General features: G+C 35.2%; 1 long non-coding RNA gene across 1 annotated transcript in view; it reads right to left on the reverse strand.

The window, feature by feature from the left end:
• Positions 1-7497: 7497 nt before the first annotated feature.
• LOC127013534 (uncharacterized) overlaps positions 7498-12257 on the reverse strand; it is a 156469-nt gene continuing 151709 nt past the window's right edge. The window contains exon 3 of the long non-coding RNA XR_007766087.1: positions 7498-7584. This is a non-coding gene — a long non-coding RNA (uncharacterized LOC127013534). The remainder of the gene's footprint in view (positions 7585-12257) is intronic.

A 12257-nucleotide genomic window follows, 5' to 3' on the forward strand; every position in this document is an offset into this window, starting at 1 on the left:
GGAAACCAAGTACCAGTAAAATTTATTCACCATTCCCTATTAATTGCATGTTAGTGAGACAACCAAGAAATTCTACGGAAGTTACATGGCTGACAATCGTATTACCAAATAATAAATATTAATGTATGATTAATTAATGAATCATGAATCATTCAATTTTAAAAGCACCAAAGGAAATTTCATGAAGCTGTATATTTGCACGCTTGTAAAATGTCAAATATTTTCCCCTAGAACTGGCACAATAATAAGATTTTTAATTTTTTTTTCCAGTGCAATTGTTACAACTGGAATGTGAAGGAAAAAATGACAACTGAAGACAAATGATGTAGCAAAGAAATGGTATTACATATTATAAAATTAGTGGTTGACAACGGAAAAATAATTACATGTTGCATGGACATAACCAGAATCACAAAACACAGTACGTTTAACCAGTCTTCCATGGTTGGAACAAAGAATAGCTACTTTCGATAACAAAAGTAACTTTTATATTTTCTTAACTTTTTTACATCTGCTCACAACAACAGATATTAAGTATTTGGCAGTATAGTGTTTAAATTCCTGCTAGTATAGATTTGATAAAGAAAAACATGAAAAAAGTGTTTTTTTCATTGCAGAAGGACTTACTTTTCTTCACTCACATTTTGACATATGCTATTGGCAGTAATTGTGTATCATTTCAGCACTAAATTTGGGAATGCAAGGTCTGTTCAGGATTTATTTTACCTTAAAAAGAGCACTTAACACTTGTTCTTTAATAAAGCTGTTTCAGGAAACGTTTCCAAATGTATTGTTCTGTGATATGGAAAATATAAATGATATCACCAAATTCCGTAAATTAATAAACAAGCCAGAAAAAAAATGCACAGCAAAGTGAGAAAGTCTGCTGACAACACTAATTTAGTTACCCAGGGTAATTAGAACAAGCATTGACTGCAGAGAAGTGCAGAAAGACTGTACAAAACCCCATGACTAGCAGTAAAACATCACGTGAAACGGAATGCAGATAAATGTGAAATGCAAGTAAAAGAAATCAGTCCCAGCTTCACAAATAAAATAGTGGATCCTGAGTTGCCCATTAACAATTTAAGACCAAGTTCTTAAGTTGTTCATAGACTTTACCAGTAAAAAGTCATCTTTCTTTTTAACAATAATCCAAAAAGCTAATCAAATATTAAGAAATACTAGGATGGTTTAGAGAGAAAAAAAAGAGAGAACGATATGAATCTATGGGTCATGGGAATTCTGGATTTTGTAAAACTATGGTATTCAGTTCTGGTCCCCTATCTTAAAAAGAATGTAGCAGAACAACACAGAAAAATGACAAAGATTATCAATGTTATATAAAACTTTACACAGAAAGAATGATCTGCATGGAGAAAAGTCAAATGAGTGAAGACAGATATATCATACTGTGTAGTTCATGCATGTCAAGTAGAGAATGGACAAGGACTGATTGCTCATGGCCTTCCAAGAATGAAGGATTATGAAATGAGGCTTCTAGGAACCAGGCTCCAAACAAATAAAAGTAGATGCTACATGAGGTTGGCCTAAAAAAAAAAAAAAAAGCAAGCTACAGATACATAAAATTTACATGGATTCAACAGGGAAAACGGACAAGATCATGGAAGAGAGATCCAGTATGCAAAGCTACAGATACATAAAATTTACATGGATTCAACAGGGAAAACGGACAAGATCATGGAAGAGAGATCCAGTGACGGTTACAAAGTACCTAGATGCCACATCCGGTATCTGAGAACAGCTAAAGGCTGAGAAAATATTAGAAAAAGTTTCATATAGACCTGCCCTGTTTATATATTTCTTCCCTAAAAGTTTGCTTATGGCCAGTTCTGGACACAGGATATTGAGCTCTTGAAACCTGGTGTTGACAGATGTGAAATCACAAGAAACTACCATTTTTTTCAGGCTAAACTAATAGCATCTGATGAACTGTAGACATACTTACATTTATTATCATCTTTGGCTATATGCCAAAGCTCAAGCTTTGGAAAAAAGACGTTCTACTTTGGGTCCATCTAGTTCAGAAATGATATTACAAAGCTGATAACCCCTTCCCCCTTTCACTCTCTTCTCTTCATTAATCACTAATATCTTCCTTAAGGTTTTTGAGTAGAAAATATTAGATACAAAAAATACCAGATACAAATGACAAAATTTCAGGAAAAAGTGTGTCTTCTGTAAAACATGAACTTAATTTGATCTTAAATTGTACTATTTCAAAGCACTTTCACTCATTAGCTGTGCAAACAGCTCAGGCAGCAAGGAGCATGATGCCGGCAAACTCTCTTAACTCACTGCATGTGAGAAATGACTGATTTCTCAGCCTACTTTTTATTTTATTTATGTTATTAAGTAGAGTACCTGGATTTTCTGGTCTTAAGCTAATATACCATAGAAATACATTGATAAAATCAATATATTTCCACAGAACACTTTAGATGTGTAGAATCAGCTATTCATCATTGTAAGTAGCCAGAAATCTTCTACCTGGCCTTTCTCAAGTTATTACCTGGTATGGTTGGATAAATATTTCTGCAGTACATAATTAAATTACTGAAAGAGAATACAGACTAACATGATCAATTGGAAGTCAAGTAAATACTGAAAATAAATATTTGCCCAGTCTCACTTCCTTCTCATCTTCTTGTACATTACATTGGTCAGCCTATGGAAAGCCTTTATGCTATTGAAAACAGGCACACACATACACGCCTGATGTTACTTAATCTTTGCTAAGTAAGATCAGACTTCTTGTGGTTCTCCACTGTAGAAAGTTATTCCAGGCCTTCTGTGTCAAAGCACAGACTTCCATCATTTACACCTGGATCTACTTTGGAAGAATAAGGCTTGATATCTTTAAGTAATAAATTAATAATAATACATAGAAGGTAACAAAAAAAAAAACAGTAAAATTAATAGTTTCTCAATAGTTTCTAGAAGAAAGTAGATTAGATGAAAAGTTGATTTCCGCTGGAATCATATATCTTTTAACAGATGGCACCTAAACTAGAAATTCAGCTCCTGCTTTCATAGTTTTGCCATACTTTCATTACCAAAATGATTTAAAATATAACTCAGTTTTAACCTTTGCAGTGTCACATAGTTTAATTTTTTGGGGGTTTGGAAGTTGTTTTCTTCTTGCAGTAGTAACAGGTAACACCATGAAAGCTGAAGCAAATATTCTGGCTTTGGGACTTTCCACTGACACATAAAATGAGATCAAGGAGGAGGTGATCACAATACAGTAAATGTGTAGGCACCATTAAAAGGTGCGGCAGAAGTCAAATACTTCATAATCACAATTTTAAATACAGGGTGATAGTCTGTGTTCCTTCTGTAGAATACCTATACTATATACTACATATACTGTGTAGTATACAGTTTTAACATGGAAGCAATTTGACTTGTTCAAGGAACAATTACTGAAGAAAGAATATTTGAGGAAAAGTTAATATCAAGTACATAGTGCTATCCATGTATTAAAATTTTCAACAAAAAGCATTCTAACACTTTTAGTGACTCTACACACACCACAAAGGCCCTGAAAAGATATGGTCTCCTTTACTGGAAAAATTATAAACACTATCAAGGACAATGGTAACATAATGTTTAGAAGTCCAATGGGCCTGATACAAAATGTACTAGCCTTTTTTGGTTTTATTTGTTTCTTAAAAAAAACCCCTAAACAAATAAACACATAGTCTCTTATATTCACGGTTATTTTAAATGTCTCTATATTGGCACAGGATTTTTAAATTTAATTAGTATCTTTAATTATACATTAAAATCTACTCAACGAAATTCAAGTGTACACCTCCATGAGTTATTCTATCATGTTGTCTTTTATCAGCTACAAACTCTCCCCCTACAACTTTTCCCAAACAAGACCGGTGCCCATGCACCCCATGACTGAAAAACAAACAGGAATAAGTCTATTCATACAGTCACATAGAGATGGCTGATGAGATATGGTTAGGAAACTGCAGCTAAACCTCCCTCATTTCTGACTTGACCTCTTGTACATGATATATGTTACACTTGAGGGAAGCAAATTGACTCGACTCTAATTCTAAGGAATTGAAATTTTAAGTATGTAAAATGCATGGTATTGTAGCCTGGGCTTAGAAGTTCTACCATATGGATAGAAAAAGTGTTATGGTATAAATTGAGGCTCTGATCAATGCATAGCATACAATAACAGACAGAGATAAATATATTCATTCATGTTTATGTACTTATTTTTGTGTTTTTATTTTATATTTTCTTCTGTTTTCTGTTACTTGTACCCTAAATGACAGACCTGTACTCATATATTCTGAAAACAAAGTGTATAACAACTAATTGTTGTAATTGGTAAAAATATTAATTTTCTTATTCTAAAACTATTAAATGAAATCAGAATCTTGCATGTGAAGTTTAATTTTGCTACTTACATGGAAGATTTTGTGTATTTAAAAAATACATAAGGAGTAATATATTTTGGCACGCATACATCAATACAACTACTAAAATTTCAATAATATGAGGATATCGTGAAAAGGCTACACGTGCTCTATTCAATTAATTATGTTTTCTATTCACTTCTTTATGGATGTATGTAGAAAGTATCATCATTTGCTCACAAACATTAGCACTCACTTTTGTACGCCCATAATTTATTGTTAATATATGAAATATCTAGTATACATTGAACTCCTCATATCACTGTAATTTGTTCTATGGGAAATACAGCAGCATAACAAATAGGTCTATGCATTTTACTATTCATCCAAGTTTTAAAATAATGACAGATGGAGGGATGTGTATTTCCTGGTGTTTCACTGGATATATCCAGTAACTATTAGACTAATGGATGTCAGTAATTTCCCCCCCCCCCCCCCCCCCCCACTCTCCTTCCTGCAGAAAAGCAAATTCTTTACCATCCGGTGTGCCTACATGCATATGTATACACACTGCTGTTGAATCTGTTTAAGCTAATGACAGACTAATCAATCTGATGTAATCATATATATGGGTACAACTGTCATTTCTCAGACTAATAATATGAAACATGTCTAAGGTATCATTATGAGTTTTTTCATTAAAATATGAGAACTTCATCAAAGTCAATTGTAAACTGGAAGTGGAGTACATAATCATATATGGAAAAAAGTTAATGTTGAAAGGTAGGTATAGAAAGGCTGCAGCTGGCAACCTGTTTGTTTCCATCCCATTTCAGATGGAAACAACTTGCCATGGTGCTTAAACTATACGACACAGAGCTGAACAATATTGCATGAACACATTTTACAGGGTCTGGACAGTGTAAAAGAACAACTAACTGGTAGAAGTAGTAAAAAAAAAGAGAAGTCAAAAACATAGGTGTGTTATCACTGATCGAAGACAGTGGAAGGGAACACTGCAACACTGGCATGTAGCTGTGACAGCAAAACACCAGCCCCATTCATACAGCGTGAGACCTAATGCATCTTGGCATCCAGAGCATCCTGTCTGTGTGGTGTTGCAACTCCAATGCAAGAACTGATTCCTGCTTTGTCCTGTTTACATGTTCTACTTAAAATTCTGGTTTAGGGCACAGTAGAAGTCTGCTAAGGATGACTGTCAAACATAAAAATAATAGAATATTAATATATAATTAGAATATTAGTATATAATTAGAACACAGAATTAATACCTGTGTTACTGAGACACAAGCACTGATATCTTTAGAGATACTATTCCACTGTGTGTGAACAGGGAAAATTATTTTCTTCATATTTGCTTGCAAATCATATGCACGTTTTTAATCTGCAAATACTTACAGAAGTTGTTCCCCAGGAAGAGCCACGTTTTCAACATAATGGTGCCTGTCCCGTTCTGTGAGTCCCACCAAGACATATGCAGGTGGTCCATTTGATGCATCTCCACCAACCACTCCTATCTGGCAGGCAAAGGTTACAGCATTAAGCTGTGACCGAGATGGTTGTACTTGGCAGGACCCCTTCCCCTTCTTCTGGAATACATGTACACACGCACCCCCACCCCCACCCCACCTGTCACAGCACAGCTAGAACAGAGTTTCTAGGAGCATGTAATGCCAGTTCCTTGCTAATATATTAGCTGCTCTTCACATCTTTTATCCCATGAGGCAATGCATGGGAAGCTCTTCCTGGGAGAATGGATATCAGAGGTCAGAATCACACAGTTCAGGAACATTAAGATATAACTTTCTAAAACTCCTTATTCATCTCTACTTTTCACTGTGTGTCAAGGCACTGTATAACATGAGCCATTTTCTGGTAGCTATCGGCACAAAATTCCTCTATTCAGGTTTTCATTAGCAGAAGATGATGATTGAACAATATTGGTTTGGCTCTTCCTCTGTCTCAGTGGATACGTTAAGAAATTTTCATTGAAGATTTTCATTATACCTTGTTCCAAATAAGCATTTTCTGAACTATACTCCTTAAACCCTTTTTCATAAATAAGACTAGTATAATACTTACTTATTTTTTCATAACTTAGACTTAAAAGTTGAAGAGTTCGTAAAACATAATGTGTTCTTTTTGTACAGAGAAACTGGAATGCAACATACCAATTTGATGAAATAAAATGAATCTCAAATTCAAAAATATTTTTGCATTCTTAATATTGAAAATAACTCTCTTCTATGGACAGCAACAGTCTCCTCCTTGTTTGCTAATATCGCACTGAATGAGATGAAAGCATTTTATTGCTGTTCCTCCCTTTTTTCTTACATCCTTCTTTCCATGAAACTCTAAAATGTAGCAATGGATGGTCACACAGAGTTTTTAAATTTTAGTAAATGACAAGTCAGAGAAAATTATGAGAGATATATTAGTACATATATTTGTGTAAAACAACATTGGTTTTCATGGTCTGCATTGTGGAGATAAGCATAAATTTTAATTTGAAAGCAGTTATTTATATACAGAAACTATTATTTGCCACAGAGAAACATTTTGCTAGTTTTCATAGGCAAATATATTTTTGCTAGATAAATATATTTAGTCTGAAAATCTGAACAGAAATCAAAGCCTTTTTACTGTAAATTATTTATGAAATTTATTTATTTTAAAATAGAGGAAAATGTGCATCCTTGGCAGATACAGTTCATGCAAGAGGGACAAACAAAACTAACTTACCTAATTTTTTAATCTACTCAAACTCCACCTATCTTCAATACATAGCTTGTGCTCTTGTAAGACTTCTCACATTTTATAACAACCGTTTCAAACTAAATCAGACACCCAAGGTTTTAATTAACGCTGAATATTATACCACAAAGTACTTCAGAAGAAAACAGAGGTTATTTTATGAATTAATAAGGCTTAATTTTCTACAAATTTGTGTTCCACATCTCCACAGTCCCCTCCCCTTCCCAGCTGTCCTCCTGCATCCTCCATGCCTGGTCCCCCGGCTCCCTTCAGACTCCCCTTTCTCCACCGACCATGGCTCTCCTGAGGAGGCAAGCAGTGCAAGTGCTGGGGCAAGGCGGCAGCTCTATTCTGGTTAATCAGCTGGCTGGTTACACAGGTGACGAACCGATCCGGCATCAGGCTGACGAGAAATGATAACAGTTACGTTCATGCTGCACACCCTCGCTCATCTGGTCTCATGGCAGAATTACCACAATACATTTATTAACATAAGAATTCCCTGACTGCACACACCAGGGTTTCACATTTTTTGTGGGTTTTGTCTGTTACATTAGGGTTTTTGGGTTCTTGCTGGAAGGTACAACAGTGGCGAGAACAGTCTAAAAATCAGTATCATTGCAATCACATAAGTATTTTTAGAAAGTTTAGGTAAAATGAGACTCAGCCATAGAGTTCAGAAAGAAAACAAAACAAAAATTACGAAATTATGCCTATGAAACCAGAATGGTTAAATTTTGTACCAGTAAATTTTGTTAAGTGTACGAATCATTGCGTACATGAAAAAACATTTCTTGGGAAGTAAATACATGTGGGCAGCTATCTGAAATAGTCAGATATAATTTTTAGTGTCTGATGTATATGAAATCTGTATGAATTAGGATTACAAAGAAACACTGAAAACCTGAACATGCTTAGTTTAACCACACAGTAATTTATCTAGGTTTGCAGAGTAAATGAGTGAATAATTTCAAGTAAGAGGACTCATTCATGTTAATGGACGCTAAATCAGATGCCAATTATGATATTTTAAATGTCAACATCATTAACCTTGTTAATTCTTTCACTGTCAAAGGAAGGGTAAAAGAAAGTATATATCATATTACAGAGAATCACACAAGCTACTTTTGCAAACTGCTCCTTAAGGACAACTTTTACAGTAGATGGTGAGGCTGAAGAAGCAGGGACGTCATTTTAATCACCCTAATGCTTAATTTTCAAACAGTTATAAAATATTACTACTGCATTGAAAGTTAAAATAACTTTGTGTCCAGAAGTCTCTTGTATCTAATTAGAAATCTTACCAATTAATCTGTCCATTAGAGAGGAAGTGAAGAAAAAGGAAAAAAGAAAGAATGAATGGTTTAAAGGAGCGAGAAAGACAAGGAGACTCAGTCAAGAAAAATTTTCTTTGTCCCAAAGAAGAGTTCAAGATTTCTCCTTGAGTAAATTACCTCTACTTTCATCAACACCATCTCACTATACACATGCACAGATACACTCTTCTCAGTGGTGCCCAGTGGCAGGACAAGAGGCAATGGGCACAAATGGAAACACAGGAAATTCCATTTAAACACAAGAAAACACTTTTTTGCTGTGAGGGGGGTCAAAGACTGGAACAGGTTCCCCAGAGAATCTGTGGAGTCTGCATCCTTGGAAATATGCAAGCCCCAGATGGTCGTGGTCCTGGGCAACCTGTTCTAACAGACCTTGTTTGAGCAGGGGGGGTTGCCTGAGGCAATCTCCTGAGGTCCCCTTGAAGGCCAGTCATTCTATATTGCTGTGAAAGCAGTCAAAGAGAAAAGAGCACATCACCACTTACCTGAATGAAATGAGCTTCAGAGCTGATGAAATTAGAATAAAGAAAGATCATTCTGTCTATAGGAAATCCAGAAATGATAATCATGAGTTTTTAGAGAAGACTTTCAGCCAAATAAGTTGCCGTACTGAATGTAAGATCAGGAAAGAAGAAAAAAGGAACTTTATAATTTCAGTATAAACGACAAATGGAGTTAATGTTAAGTTTCATTTTAAATTGCAGTGTTTCTAAAAGCCTATATTTTGTATGAAAATATCCAGACCACTATTGTACCTTATTCTATCACTAAACTGAAGAGTCAGTAAAAAGATATCTACTTATGCTAATACTGAATTTGTCTTGAATCAAAAAGGCAAATTGCAACAAAGTCAACAGAATTTTTTTAAAAGAGAAGAAGGAAGTTTTGGAATTGGATCCCAAAATTATGGGGAGGAGACTAGACCTGTTTGAGAGTGCAGCTGCAAAGATTAATCCTTTGCAACACAAGCAGAGAAAACAGAGCTGTGTGTGCCTTTGAATCTAGAACAGTGGAACTAGGTAAGACACTATGGTGGTATAGTAAAAACAGAAAAGGCTTGAAAGACTACAAAAGATTGAACGAAATGTTCCCTATCCTCTCCATGGATGGTACAGACATTGAACAGAGAGGTTCCCAATCAATCTCAAAATTCAAGTCTGAAACCCCTGAATCCCAAGTAAAGCCCTTCTCTGGATGGTTGTCTTGGAGAAGCATGCAATGCTCGGGGTTATCAGCAGACAGAGATCAGTTAGAGAGGTAATCTTGCAATGCTAGCCTCAATAAAGTACTCAACAAATTTCCAAGACACTGGCTGGTTATGTACTGTTGGAGTTCCAAGTAAAAGTTATTTTCAAGTTTTTGAAAGTAACTGAGCCTGGCAAGAGATACATTTTCTTCTGTGAAGAATAAAGAATGAGAATGCACATATTTTACAAGGGAAAGACAGGAAACTATTCACTGTTCTGCATTTTCAGACAAAAAAAAAATAATTATTTTAAAGTATTACAAAGTTGCCAACACTCACACAATACATATCTATCACCTCTATACTCTGACCCTACTCATTATTACTGGGTTTCCCAATAGGAAGAAAAGAAAGTAAAGATGACATCACTAACCTCTCAGGATGCTCAAATCCACTATTATTAAACATAGGTTTAAAAACAAAGAAACAAAAAAACCTCACACCACCCAGGCAACCACAAATACTCCATCACAGTGCAACTTTTTGCATTTATTCATAGATATGGGATTAATCTTGAGGTCAGATTTATTATAGTCACAGCTATAGATGTAAAAGTTCTTAAGAGTGCTGCAAAAATAAACAAATAAATAAATATGTGTTTATCCGTGATTGCAAGCTGCTTGATTCTTTGTCATTGTACAGAACTTTTTGTCCATGAGCAATCTTTAGTGCCAAGAAGAATCAATGATTTAGTCTATCTGTCTCAGGAAAAAAATATTTCACTTATGAATTCCGGAATTACTAGCTAGAAATATCGTATCTAAGAAAAATTGTGAAGTGTAAATTTCTTATTCTGAGCAGATCCAGAAAATATCTAGGAGTCCCACTACATCACAATTAACTCATTTTCCAGAAAAAACAATCAAACAAAAAAAAAAACAGTGGATAGGTTAGATGACTATTCTATTAATTTCAAAAGAAACAAGCACAGTAATTGGACTACAATTAGTATATAGATCAGTAAAATAAACAGAATTACAGAAAGACAATCTTACCAGATTCCTCGAAGTCTTAGAGGGAATTCTACATGTACGTATAGTTTAGGTTATTGTTGAGGAAAATGTGTATAAACATGCACAGAACATGTATTTGAGAGTTTGCTATTCGTAATGCTCACTTCTCTAGATAGCTCTACACTTCATAGCCTGTTCAACTATAATAAAACAAACCTGAATGTACAGAAAAAGAAGAGATAACATCTGTTCATTCATCATCACCTGTGTGTCATGTTGGAGAATCTGAATATCAAGCTCATGTCAAATCAAGGGGGAAAGGGTTTGGGTTCACCATCTTACAAAAAATCTTTATCTGCATTATTGACAGTTCTCAAACTAAAGGTTCATCACATTGAGAATCCTGCCTTCTTCCTTATCCAGTGACAATAACCAGTAGGAGGCTTTCAAAACTATAGTTAGTGCTGCACACACTGTTCATGTCATGGTTTAACCCCAGCCAGCAACTAGCACCACGCAGCTGCTCACTCACTCCTCTGCCAACCCGCCACTCCCACCCCGGTGGGATAGGGAGGAGAATCGAAAACAAGTGAAACTCATGGGTTGAGATAAGAACAGTTTAATAATAGAAATCTAAAAATATAATAATAATAATAATAGTATTAATAATAGTAATGAAGATAACAAAAAGAGAATGAAATATAACCCAAGAAAGACAAATGATGCACAAAGCAATTGCTCACCACCCACTGACAGATGCTCAGCCAGTCCTGGAGCAGCAATTCACCCCTCCTGGCCAACTCCCCCTGTTTATATACTGGGCATGACGTTCCATGGTATGGAATATCCCTTTGGCTAGTTCGGGTCAGCTGCCCCAGCTATGCCCCCTCCCAGCTTCTTGTGCACCTGCTTGCTGGCAGAGCATGGGAAACTGAAAAGTCCTTGGCTTAGGATAAGCACTACTTCACAACAACTAAAAACATCAGTGTGTTATCAACATTGTTCTCATACTAAATCCAAAACACAACACTGTACCAGCTATTAGGAAGAAAATTGACTCTATCCCAGCTGAAACCAGGACAGTTCGTTAAAATGGTGTAATAATTAAAGACTTTATTTCTCATTACTGTTGGTGTGTCATTCAATTTTATTTTTCCCTGCATTTTACTTCCACATTTGTTAAAATAATCTTGAATCATTACAGAGTTCTTAATTAGTCAAAAGTTTTTTAGTCAAAACATTTAGAAGTCACAAATCCTGAAATGTGCTTCTGGACATTTTATCTGGAAACTCACTGTTCTCAGCTGAAACTCAATGTGCATCTCACTCAAGATGATCCAAGCAGCTTACAAATGAAACAGTCCTTCCAACAGGAATTTTTGAGGGAATGTGGTCTTATTGTGTAGGAACACAGAGTAATTCATTTTAGAAATTCAAAGATTTAAATTAAGCAAAGCCTTTGTTTAACATTCTTTGACTTAATCAAGTACTACTTGTTTGCTGAGAAACAGCCCAGCCATCAAGAAAAACAAAGTGGAGA

Source organism: Gymnogyps californianus, chromosome 2 (genome assembly GCF_018139145.2).
Source record: "Gymnogyps californianus isolate 813 chromosome 2, ASM1813914v2, whole genome shotgun sequence".
Lineage (NCBI taxonomy): Eukaryota > Metazoa > Chordata > Aves > Accipitriformes > Cathartidae > Gymnogyps > Gymnogyps californianus.